This window comes from Phoxinus phoxinus (assembly GCF_949152265.1).
Source record: "Phoxinus phoxinus genome assembly, chromosome: 18".
Lineage (NCBI taxonomy): Eukaryota > Metazoa > Chordata > Actinopteri > Cypriniformes > Leuciscidae > Phoxinus > Phoxinus phoxinus.
The window spans coordinates 938548-953547 of record NC_136893.1 but is presented as its reverse complement, the minus strand read 5'-3'; the positions used below and the strand labels follow the sequence as shown (position 1 = coordinate 953547).

Sequence of the window (15000 nt, the reverse complement as noted above, 5' to 3'; positions counted from 1 at the left end):
TAACACTAATATTCCTGATGTGTCTCTATAATAACACTAATATTCCTGCTGCCGTCTCTATAATAACACTAATATTCCTGATGAGTCTCTATAATGACACTAATATTCCTGATGTGTCTCTATAATAACACTAATATTCCTGCTGCCGTCTCTATAATAACACTAATATTCCTGATGAGTCTCTATAATGACACTAATATTCCTGCTGCCGTCTCTATAATAACACTAATATTCCTGCTGCCGTCTCTATAATAACACTAATATTCCTGATGTGTCTCTATAATTACACTAATATTCCTGATGTGTCTCTATAATAACACTAATATTCCTGATGTGTCTCTATAATAACACTAATATTCCTGCTGCCGTCTCTATAATAACACTAATATTCCTGATGTGTCTCTATAATAACACTAATATTCCTGATGTGTCTCTATAATAACACTAATATTCCTGATGAGTCTCTATAATAACACTAATATTCCTGCTGCCGTCTCTATAATAACACTAATATTCCTGCTGCCGTCTCTATAATAACACTAATATTCCTGATGAGTCTCTATAATGACACTAATATTCCTGCTGCCGTCTCTATAATAACACTAATATTCCTGATGAGTCTCTATAATGACACTAATATTCCTGCTGCCGTCTCTATAATAACACTAATATTCCTGATGAGTCTCTATAATAACACTAATATTCCTGCTGCCGTCTCTATAATAACACTAATATTCCTGATGAGTCTCTATAATAACACTAATATTCCTGATGAGTCTCTATAATAACACTAATATTCCTGATGAGTCTCTAATAACACTAATATTCCTGATGAGTCTCTATAATAACACTAATATTCCTGATGAGTCTCTATAATAACACTAATATTCCTGATGTGTCTCTATAATAACACTAATATTCCTGCTGCCGTCTCTATAATAACACTAATATTCCTGATGTGTCTCTATAATAACACTAATATTCCTGATGAGTCTCTATAATAACACTAATATTCCTGCTGCCGTCTCTATAATAACACTAATATTCCTGCTGCCGTCTCTATAATAACACTAATATTCCTGATGAGTCTCTATAATGACACTAATATTCCTGCTGCCGTCTCTATAATAACACTAATATTCCTGATGAGTCTCTATAATGACACTAATATTCCTGCTGCCGTCTCTATAATAACACTAATATTCCTGCTGCCGTCTCTATAATAACACTAATATTCCTGATGAGTCTCTATAATAACACTAATATTCCTGATGTGTCTCTATAATAACACTAATATTCCTGATGTGTCTCTATAATAACACTAATATTCCTGATGTGTCTCTATAATAACACTAATATTCCTGATGAGTCTCTATAATAACACTAATATTCCTGCTGCCGTCTCTATAATAACACTAATATTCCTGATGTGTCTCTATAATAACACTAATATTCCTGCTGCCGTCTCTATAATAACACTAATATTCCTGCTGCCGTCTCTATAATAACACTAATATTCCTGATGTGTCTCTATAATAACACTAATATTCCTGATGAGTCTCTATAATGACACTAATATTCCTGCTGCCGTCTCTATAATAACACTAATATTCCTGATGAGTCTCTATAATGACACTAATATTCCTGATGAGTCTCTATAATAACACTAATATTCCTGATGTCTCTCTATAATAACACTAATATTCCTGATGTGTCTCTATAATAACACTAATATTCCTGATGTGTCTCTCTAATAACACTAATATTCCTGATGTGTCTCTATAATAACACTAATATTCCTGATGAGTCTCTATAATGACACTAATATTCCTGATGAGTCTCTATAATAACACTAATATTCCTGATGAGTCTCTATAATAACACTAATATTCCTGATGTGTCTCTATAATAACACTAATATTCCTGATGTGTCTCTCTAATAACACTAATATTCCTGATGTGTCTCTATAATAACACTAATATTCCTGATGAGTCTCTATAATGACACTAATATTCCTGATGAGTCTCTATAATAACACTAATATTCCTGATGAGTCTCTATAATAACACTAATATTCCTGATGTGTCTCTATAATAACACTAATATTCCTGATGTGTCTCTATAATAACACTAATATTCCTGATGAGTCTCTATAATGACACTAATATTCCTGCTGCCGTCTCTATAATAACACTAATATTCCTGATGTGTCTCTATAATAACACTAATATTCCTGATGTGTCTCTATAATAACACTAATATTCCTGATGTGTCTCTATAATAACACTAATATTCCTGATGAGTCTCTATAATAACACTAATATTCCTGATGAGTCTCTATAATAACACTAATATTCCTGATGAGTCTCTATAATAACACTAATATTCCTGATGTGTCTCTATAATGACACTAATATTCCTGATGAGTCTCTATAATAACACTAATATTCCTGATGTGTCTCTATAATGACACTAATATTCCTGCTGTGTCTCTATAATAACACTAATATTCCTGATGTGTCTCTATAATAACACTAATATTCCTGATGAGTCTCTATAATGACACTAATATTCCTGCTGCCGTCTCTATAATAACACTAATATTCCTGCTGCCGTCTCTATAATAACACTAATATTCCTGATGTGTCTCTATAATAACACTAATATTCCTGCTGCCGTCTCTATAATAACACTAATATTCCTGATGAGTCTCTATAATGACACTAATATTCCTGATGTGTCTCTATAATAACACTAATATTCCTGCTGCCGTCTCTATAATAACACTAATATTCCTGATGAGTCTCTATAATGACACTAATATTCCTGCTGCCGTCTCTATAATAACACTAATATTCCTGCTGCCGTCTCTATAATAACACTAATATTCCTGATGTGTCTCTATAATAACACTAATATTCCTGCTGCCGTCTCTATAATAACACTAATATTCCTGATGTGTCTCTATAATAACACTAATATTCCTGATGTGTCTCTATAATAACACTAATATTCCTGATGAGTCTCTATAATAACACTAATATTCCTGCTGCCGTCTCTATAATAACACTAATATTCCTGCTGCCGTCTCTATAATAACACTAATATTCCTGATGAGTCTCTATAATGACACTAATATTCCTGCTGCCGTCTCTATAATAACACTAATATTCCTGATGAGTCTCTATAATAACACTAATATTCCTGCTGCCGTCTCTATAATAACACTAATATTCCTGATGAGTCTCTATAATAACACTAATATTCCTGATGAGTCTCTATAATAACACTAATATTCCTGATGTGTCTCTATAATAACACTAATATTCCTGCTGCCGTCTCTATAATAACACTAATATTCCTGATGTGTCTCTATAATAACACTAATATTCCTGATGAGTCTCTATAATAACACTAATATTCCTGCTGCCGTCTCTATAATAACACTAATATTCCTGCTGCCGTCTCTATAATAACACTAATATTCCTGATGAGTCTCTATAATGACACTAATATTCCTGCTGCCGTCTCTATAATAACACTAATATTCCTGATGAGTCTCTATAATGACACTAATATTCCTGCTGCCGTCTCTATAATAACACTAATATTCCTGCTGCCGTCTCTATAATAACACTAATATTCCTGATGAGTCTCTATAATAACACTAATATTCCTGATGTGTCTCTATAATAACACTAATATTCCTGATGTGTCTCTATAATAACACTAATATTCCTGATGTGTCTCTATAATAACACTAATATCCTGATGAGTCTCTATAATAACACTAATATTCCTGCTGCCGTCTCTATAATAACACTAATATTCCTGATGTGTCTCTATAATAACACTAATATTCCTGATGAGTCTCTATAATGACACTAATATTCCTGCTGCCGTCTCTATAATAACACTAATATTCCTGATGAGTCTCTATAATGACACTAATATTCCTGATGAGTCTCTATAATAACACTAATATTCCTGATGTGTCTCTATAATAACACTAATATTCCTGATGTGTCTCTCTAATAACACTAATATTCCTGATGTGTCTCTATAATAACACTAATATTCCTGATGAGTCTCTATAATGACACTAATATTCCTGATGAGTCTCTATAATAACACTAATATTCCTGATGAGTCTCTATAATAACACTAATATTCCTGATGTGTCTCTATAATAACACTAATATTCCTGATGTGTCTCTATAATAACACTAATATTCCTGATGTGTCTCTCTAATAACACTAATATTCCTGATGTGTCTCTATAATAACACTAATATTCCTGATGAGTCTCTATAATGACACTAATATTCCTGATGAGTCTCTATAATAACACTAATATTCCTGATGAGTCTCTATAATAACACTAATATTCCTGATGAGTCTCTATAATAACACTAATATTCCTGATGTGTCTCTATAATAACACTAATATTCCTGATGTGTCTCTATAATAACACTAATATTCCTGATGAGTCTCTATAATGACACTAATATTCCTGCTGCCGTCTCTATAATAACACTAATATTCCTGATGTGTCTCTATAATAACACTAATATTCCTGATGTGTCTCTATAATAACACTAATATTCCTGATGTGTCTCTATAATAACACTAATATTCCTGATGAGTCTCTATAATAACACTAATATTCCTGATGAGTCTCTATAATAACACTAATATTCCTGATGAGTCTCTATAATGACACTAATATTCCTGATGTGTCTCTATAATGACACTAATATTCCTGATGAGTCTCTATAATAACACTAATATTCCTGATGTGTCTCTATAATGACACTAATATTCCTGCTGTGTCTCTATAATAACACTAATATTCCTGATGTGTCTCTATAATAACACTAATATTCCTGATGAGTCTCTATAATAACACTATATTCCTGATGAGTCTCTATAATAACACTAATATTCCTGATGAGTCTCTATAATAACACTAATATTCCTGATGAGTCTCTATAATAACACTAATATTCCTGATGTGTCTCTATAATAACACTAATATTCCTGATGAGTCTCTATAATAACACTAATATTCCTGATGTGTCTCTATAATAACACTAATATTCCTGATGTGTCTCTATAATAACACTAATATTCCTGATGAGTCTCTATAATAACACTAATATTCCTGATGTGTCTCTATAATAACACTAATATTCCTGATGTGTCTCTATAATAACACTAATATTCCTGATGTGTCTCTATAATAACACTAATATTCCTGATGTGTCTCTATAATAACACTAATATTCCTGATGTGTCTCTATAATAACACTAATATTCCTGATGTGTCTCTATAATAACACTAATATTCCTGATGAGTCTCTATAATAACACTAATATTCCTGATGTGTCTCTATAATAACACTAATATTCCTGATGAGTCTCTATAATAACACTAATATTCCTGATGAGTCTCTATAATAACACTAATATTCCTGATGAGTCTCTATAATAACACTAATATTCCTGATGTGTCTCTATAATAACACTAATATTCCTGATGAGTCTCTATAATAACACTAATATTCCTGATGTGTCTCTATAATAACACTAATATTCCTGATGTGTCTCTATAATAACACTAATATTCCTGATGAGTCTCTATAATAACACTAATATTCCTGATGTGTCTCTATAATAACACTAATATTCCTGATGTGTCTCTATAATAACACTAATATTCCTGATGAGTCTCTATAATAACACTAATATTCCTGATGAGTCTCTATAATAACACTAATATTCCTGATGTGTCTCTATAATAACACTAATATTCCTGATGTGTCTCTATAATAACACTAATATTCCTGATGTGTCTCTATAATAACACTAATATTCCTGATGTGTCTCTATAATAACACTAATATTCCTGATGAGTCTCTATAATAACACTAATATTCCTGATGTGTCTCTATAATAACACTAATATTCCTGATGAGTCTCTATAATAACACTAATATTCCTGATGTGTCTCTATAATAACACTAATATTCCTGATGTGTCTCTATAATAACACTAATATTCCTGATGTGTCTCTATAATAACACTAATATTCCTGATGAGTCTCTATAATAACACTAATATTCCTGATGAGTCTCTATAATAACACTAATATTCCTGATGTGTCTCTATAATAACACTAATATTCCTGATGAGTCTCTATAATAACACTAATATTCCTGATGAGTCTCTATAATAACACTAATATTCCTGATGAGTCTCTATAATGACACTAATATTCCTGATGTGTCTCTATAATAACACTAATATTCCTGATGAGTCTCTATAATAACACTAATATTCCTGATGTCTCTATAATAACACTAATATTCCTGATGTGTCTCTATAATAACACTAATATTCCTGATGAGTCTCTATAATAACACTAATATTCCTGATGAGTCTCTATAATAACACTAATATTCCTGATGAGTCTCTATAATAACACTAATATTCCTGATGAGTCTCTATAATAACACTAATATTCCTGATGAGTCTCTATAATAACACTAATATTCCTGATGTGTCTCTATAATAACACTAATATTCCTGATGAGTCTCTATAATAACACTAATATTCCTGATGAGTCTCTATAATAACACTAATATTCCTGATGTGTCTCTATAATAACACTAATATTCCTGATGAGTCTCTATAATAACACTAATATTCCTGATGAGTCTCTATAATAACACTAATATTCCTGATGAGTCTCTATAATAACACTAATATTCCTGATGTGTCTCTATAATAACACTAATATTCCTGATGAGTCTCTATAATAACACTAATATTCCTGATGTGTCTCTATAATAACACTAATATTCCTGATGTGTCTCTATAATAACACTAATATTCCTGATGAGTCTCTATAATAACACTAATATTCCTGATGAGTCTCTATAATAACACTAATATTCCTGATGAGTCTCTATAATAACACTAATATTCCTGATGAGTCTCTATAATAACACTAATATTCCTGATGAGTCTCTATAATAACACTAATATTCCTGATGAGTCTCTATAATAACACTAATATTCCTGATGTGTCTCTATAATAACACTAATATTCCTGATGAGTCTCTATAATAACACTAATATTCCTGATGAGTCTCTATAATAACACTAATATTCCTGATGAGTCTCTATAATAACACTAATATTCCTGATGAGTCTCTATAATAACACTAATATTCCTGATGTGTCTCTATAATAACACTAATATTCCTGATGTGTCTCTATAATAACACTAATATTCCTGATGAGTCTCTATAATAACACTAATATTCCTGATGAGTCTCTATAATAACACTAATATTCCTGATGAGTCTCTATAATAACACTAATATTCCTGATGAGTCTCTATAATAACACTAATATTCCTGATGAGTCTCTATAATAACACTAATATTCCTGATGTGTCTCTATAATAACACTAATATTCCTGATGAGTCTCTATAATAACACTAATATTCCTGCTGCCGTCTCTATAATAACACTAATATTCCTGCTGCCGTCTCTATAATAACACTAATATTCCTGATGTGTCTCTATAATAACACTAATATTCCTGCTGCCGTCTCTATAATAACACTAATATCCTGATGAGTCTCTATAATGACACTAATATTCCTGATGTGTCTCTATAATAACACTAATATTCCTGCTGCCGTCTCTATAATAACACTAATATTCCTGATGAGTCTCTATAATGACACTAATATTCCTGCTGCCGTCTCTATAATAACACTAATATTCCTGCTGCCGTCTCTATAATAACACTAATATTCCTGATGAGTCTCTATAATAACACTAATATTCCTGATGTGTCTCTATAATAACACTAATATTCCTGATGTGTCTCTATAATAACACTAATATTCCTGATGTGTCTCTATAATAACACTAATATTCCTGATGAGTCTCTATAATAACACTAATATTCCTGCTGCCGTCTCTATAATAACACTAATATTCCTGATGTGTCTCTATAATAACACTAATATTCCTGCTGCCGTCTCTATAATAACACTAATATTCCTGCTGCCGTCTCTATAATAACACTAATATTCCTGATGTGTCTCTATAATAACACTAATATTCCTGATGAGTCTCTATAATGACACTAATATTCCTGCTGCCGTCTCTATAATAACACTAATATTCCTGATGAGTCTCTATAATGACACTAATATTCCTGATGAGTCTCTATAATAACACTAATATTCCTGATGTCTCTCTATAATAACACTAATATTCCTGATGTGTCTCTATAATAACACTAATATTCCTGATGTGTCTCTCTAATAACACTAATATTCCTGATGTGTCTCTATAATAACACTAATATTCCTGATGAGTCTCTATAATGACACTAATATTCCTGATGAGTCTCTATAATAACACTAATATTCCTGATGAGTCTCTATAATAACACTAATATTCCTGATGTGTCTCTATAATAACACTAATATTCCTGATGTGTCTCTATAATAACACTAATATTCCTGATGTGTCTCTCTAATAACACTAATATTCCTGATGTGTCTCTATAATAACACTAATATTCCTGATGAGTCTCTATAATGACACTAATATTCCTGATGAGTCTCTATAATAACACTAATATTCCTGATGAGTCTCTATAATAACACTAATATTCCTGATGTGTCTCTATAATAACACTAATATTCCTGATGTGTCTCTATAATAACACTAATATTCCTGATGAGTCTCTATAATGACACTAATATTCCTGCTGCCGTCTCTATAATAACAATAATATTCCTGATGTGTCTCTATAATAACACTAATATTCCTGATGTGTCTCTATAATAACACTAATATTCCTGATGTGTCTCTATAATAACACTAATATTCCTGATGAGTCTCTATAATAACACTAATATTCCTGATGAGTCTCTATAATAACACTAATATTCCTGATGAGTCTCTATAATAACACTAATATTCCTGATGTGTCTCTATAATGACACTAATATTCCTGATGAGTCTCTATAATAACACTAATATTCCTGATGTGTCTCTATAATGACACTAATATTCCTGCTGTGTCTCTATAATAACACTAATATTCCTGATGTGTCTCTATAATAACACTAATATTCCTGATGAGTCTCTATAATGACACTAATATTCCTGCTGCCGTCTCTATAATAACACTAATATTCCTGCTGCCGTCTCTATAATAACACTAATATTCCTGATGTGTCTCTATAATAACACTAATATTCCTGCTGCCGTCTCTATAATAACACTAATATTCCTGATGAGTCTCTATAATGACACTAATATTCCTGATGTGTCTCTATAATAACACTAATATTCCTGCTGCCGTCTCTATAATAACACTAATATTCCTGATGAGTCTCTATAATGACACTAATATTCCTGCTGCCGTCTCTATAATAACACTAATATTCCTGATGTGTCTCTATAATAACACTAATATTCCTGCTGCCGTCTCTATAATAACACTAATATTCCTGATGTGTCTCTATAATAACACTAATATTCCTGATGTGTCTCTATAATAACACTAATATTCCTGATGTGTCTCTATAATAACACTAATATTCCTGCTGCCGTCTCTATAATAACACTAATATTCCTGATGTGTCTCTATAATAACACTAATATTCCTGATGAGTCTCTATAATAACACTAATATTCCTGCTGCCGTCTCTATAATAACACTAATATTCCTGCTGCCGTCTCTATAATAACACTAATATTCCTGATGAGTCTCTATAATGACACTAATATTCCTGCTGCCGTCTCTATAATAACACTAATATTCCTGATGAGTCTCTATAATGACACTAATATTCCTGCTGCCGTCTCTATAATAACACTAATATTCCTGATGAGTCTCTATAATAACACTAATATTCCTGCTGCCGTCTCTATAATAACACTAATATTCCTGATGAGTCTCTATAATAACACTAATATTCCTGATGAGTCTCTATAATAACACTAATATTCCTGATGTGTCTCTATAATAACACTAATATTCCTGCTGCCGTCTCTATAATAACACTAATATTCCTGATGTGTCTCTATAATAACACTAATATTCCTGATGAGTCTCTATAATAACACTAATATTCCTGCTGCCGTCTCTATAATAACACTAATATTCCTGCTGCCGTCTCTATAATAACACTAATATTCCTGATGAGTCTCTATAATGACACTAATATTCCTGCTGCCGTCTCTATAATAACACTAATATTCCTGCTGCCGTCTCTATAATAACACTAATATTCCTGATGAGTCTCTATAATAACACTAATATTCCTGATGTGTCTCTATAATAACACTAATATTCCTGATGTGTCTCTATAATAACACTAATATTCCTGATGTGTCTCTATAATAACACTAATATTCCTGATGAGTCTCTATAATAACACTAATATTCCTGCTGCCGTCTCTATAATAACACTAATATTCCTGATGTGTCTCTATAATAACACTAATATTCCTGCTGCCGTCTCTATAATAACACTAATATTCCTGCTGCCGTCTCTATAATAACACTAATATTCCTGATGTGTCTCTATAATAACACTAATATTCCTGATGAGTCTCTATAATGACACTAATATTCCTGCTGCCGTCTCTATAATAACACTAATATTCCTGATGAGTCTCTATAATGACACTAATATTCCTGATGAGTCTCTATAATAACACTAATATTCCTGATGTCTCTCTATAATAACACTAATATTCCTGATGTGTCTCTATAATAACACTAATATTCCTGATGTGTCTCTCTAATAACACTAATATTCCTGATGTGTCTCTATAATAACACTAATATTCCTGATGAGTCTCTATAATGACACTAATATTCCTGATGAGTCTCTATAATAACACTAATATTCCTGATGAGTCTCTATAATAACACTAATATTCCTGATGTGTCTCTATAATAACACTAATATTCCTGATGTGTCTCTATAATAACACTAATATTCCTGATGTGTCTCTCTAATAACACTAATATTCCTGATGTGTCTCTATAATAACACTAATATTCCTGATGAGTCTCTATAATGACACTAATATTCCTGATGAGTCTCTATAATAACACTAATATTCCTGATGAGTCTCTATAATAACACTAATATTCCTGATGTGTCTCTATAATAACACTAATATTCCTGATGTGTCTCTATAATAACACTAATATTCCTGATGAGTCTCTATAATGACACTAATATTCCTGCTGCCGTCTCTATAATAACACTAATATTCCTGATGTGTCTCTATAATAACACTAATATTCCTGATGTGTCTCTATAATAACACTAATATTCCTGATGTGTCTCTATAATAACACTAATATTCCTGATGAGTCTCTATAATAACACTAATATTCCTGATGAGTCTCTATAATAACACTAATATTCCTGATGAGTCTCTATAATAACACTAATATTCCTGATGTGTCTCTATAATGACACTAATATTCCTGATGAGTCTCTATAATAACACTAATATTCCTGATGTGTCTCTATAATGACACTAATATTCCTGCTGTGTCTCTATAATAACACTAATATTCCTGATGTGTCTCTATAATAACACTAATATTCCTGATGAGTCTCTATAATAACACTAATATTCCTGATGAGTCTCTATAATAACACTAATATTCCTGATGAGTCTCTATAATAACACTAATATTCCTGATGAGTCTCTATAATAACACTAATATTCCTGATGTGTCTCTATAATAACACTAATATTCCTGATGAGTCTCTATAATAACACTAATATTCCTGATGTGTCTCTATAATAACACTAATATTCCTGATGTGTCTCTATAATAACACTAATATTCCTGATGAGTCTCTATAATAACACTAATATTCCTGATGTGTCTCTATAATAACACTAATATTCCTGATGTGTCTCTATAATAACACTAATATTCCTGATGTGTCTCTATAATAACACTAATATTCCTGATGTGTCTCTATAATAACACTAATATTCCTGATGTGTCTCTATAATAACACTAATATTCCTGATGTGTCTCTATAATAACACTAATATTCCTGATGAGTCTCTATAATAACACTAATATTCCTGATGTGTCTCTATAATAACACTAATATTCCTGATGAGTCTCTATAATAACACTAATATTCCTGATGAGTCTCTATAATAACACTAATATTCCTGATGAGTCTCTATAATAACACTAATATTCCTGATGTGTCTCTATAATACACTAATATTCCTGATGAGTCTCTATAATAACACTAATATTCCTGATGTGTCTCTATAATAACACTAATATTCCTGATGTGTCTCTATAATAACACTAATATTCCTGATGAGTCTCTATAATAACACTAATATTCCTGATGTGTCTCTATAATAACACTAATATTCCTGATGTGTCTCTATAATAACACTAATATTCCTGATGAGTCTCTATAATAACACTAATATTCCTGATGAGTCTCTATAATAACACTAATATTCCTGATGTGTCTCTATAATAACACTAATATTCCTGATGTGTCTCTATAATAACACTAATATTCCTGATGTGTCTCTATAATAACACTAATATTCCTGATGAGTCTCTATAATAACACTAATATTCCTGATGTGTCTCTATAATAACACTAATATTCCTGATGAGTCTCTATAATAACACTAATATTCCTGATGTGTCTCTATAATAACACTAATATTCCTGATGTGTCTCTATAATAACACTAATATTCCTGATGTGTCTCTATAATAACACTAATATTCCTGATGAGTCTCTATAATAACACTAATATTCCTGATGAGTCTCTATAATAACACTAATATTCCTGATGTGTCTCTATAATAACACTAATATTCCTGATGAGTCTCTATAATAACACTAATATTCCTGATGAGTCTCTATAATAACACTAATATTCCTGATGAGTCTCTATAATGACACTAATATTCCTGATGTGTCTCTATAATAACACTAATATTCCTGATGAGTCTCTATAATAACACTAATATTCCTGATGTCTCTATAATAACACTAATATTCCTGATGTGTCTCTATAATAACACTAATATTCCTGATGAGTCTCTATAATAACACTAATATTCCTGATGAGTCTCTATAATAACACTAATATTCCTGATGAGTCTCTATAATAACACTAATATTCCTGATGAGTCTCTATAATAACACTAATATTCCTGATGAGTCTCTATAATAACACTAATATTCCTGATGAGTCTCTATAATAACACTAATATTCCTGATGAGTCTCTATAATAACACTAATATTCCTGATGAGTCTCTATAATAACACTAATATTCCTGATGAGTCTCTATAATAACACTAATATTCCTGATGTGTCTCTATAATAACACTAATATTCCTGATGAGTCTCTATAATAACACTAATATTCCTGATGAGTCTCTATAATAACACTAATATTCCTGATGTGTCTCTATAATAACACTAATATTCCTGATGAGTCTCTATAATAACACTAATATTCCTGATGAGTCTCTATAATAACACTAATATTCCTGATGAGTCTCTATAATAACACTAATATTCCTGATGTGTCTCTATAATAACACTAATATTCCTGATGAGTCTCTATAATAACACTAATATTCCTGATGTGTCTCTATAATAACACTAATATTCCTGATGTGTCTCTATAATAACACTAATATTCCTGATGAGTCTCTATAATAACACTAATATTCCTGATGAGTCTCTATAATAACACTAATATTCCTGATGAGTCTCTATAATAACACTAATATTCCTGATGAGTCTCTATAATAACACTAATATTCCTGATGAGTCTCTATAATAACACTAATATTCCTGATGAGTCTCTATAATAACACTAATATTCCTGATGTGTCTCTATAATAACACTAATATTCCTGATGAGTCTCTATAATAACACTAATATTCCTGATGAGTCTCTATAATAACACTAATATTCCTGATGTGTCTCTATAATAACACTAATATTCCTGATGAGTCTCTATAATAACACTAATATTCCTGATGTGTCTCTATAATAACACTAATATTCCTGATGTGTCTCTATAATAACACTAATATTCCTGATGAGTCTCTATAATAACACTAATATTCCTGATGAGTCTCTATAATAACACTAATATTCCTGATGAGTCTCTATAATAACACTAATATTCCTGATGAGTCTCTATAATAACACTAATATTCCTGATGAGTCTCTATAATAACACTAATATTCCTGATGAGTCTCTATAATAACACTAATATTCCTGATGTGTCTCTATAATAACACTAATATTCCTGATGTGTCTCTATAATAACACTAATATTCCTGATGAGTCTCTATAATAACACTAATATTCCTGATGAGTCTCTATAATAACACTAATATTCCTGATGAGTCTCTATAATAACACTAATATTCCTGATGAGTCTCTATAATAACACTAATATTCCTGATGAGTCTCTATAATAACACTAATATTCCTGATGTGTCTCTATAATAACACTAATATTCCTGATGAGTCTCTATAATAACACTAATATTCCTGATGAGTCTCTATAATAACACTAATATTCCTGATGAGTCTCTATAATAACACTAATATTCCTGATGAGTCTCTATAATAACACTAATCAAACAACAGAAGAGAAAATTCACTCGTTCACTGAATAACTATATTTGTAATGTATATTTTAGTTATAAAGTGCAGTTATTTTAGTTTCTGTATCTGAACACCTGACAATCTGAAAACACGGTTTATTTCAATCATATCTGTGTTCAGTTGTGTCTATTTGTTGCGATTGCTTATTTTTTATTTGTTCTTTTTTAATGACTGAGTGTTAGCTTGTCTTTAATAACGCTTGAAGTGTATATTAGTTCGGCTAGTTGTTCTTCTA

At 30.8% G+C, this 15000-nt stretch overlaps 1 protein-coding gene across 1 annotated transcript in view; it reads right to left on the bottom strand.

Annotated features, from left to right (window-relative positions):
- Positions 1-15000, bottom strand: part of plod3 (procollagen-lysine, 2-oxoglutarate 5-dioxygenase 3) — a 37354-nt gene that overhangs the window by 16409 nt on the left and 5945 nt on the right. The gene's annotated exons all lie outside the window — the stretch shown is intronic.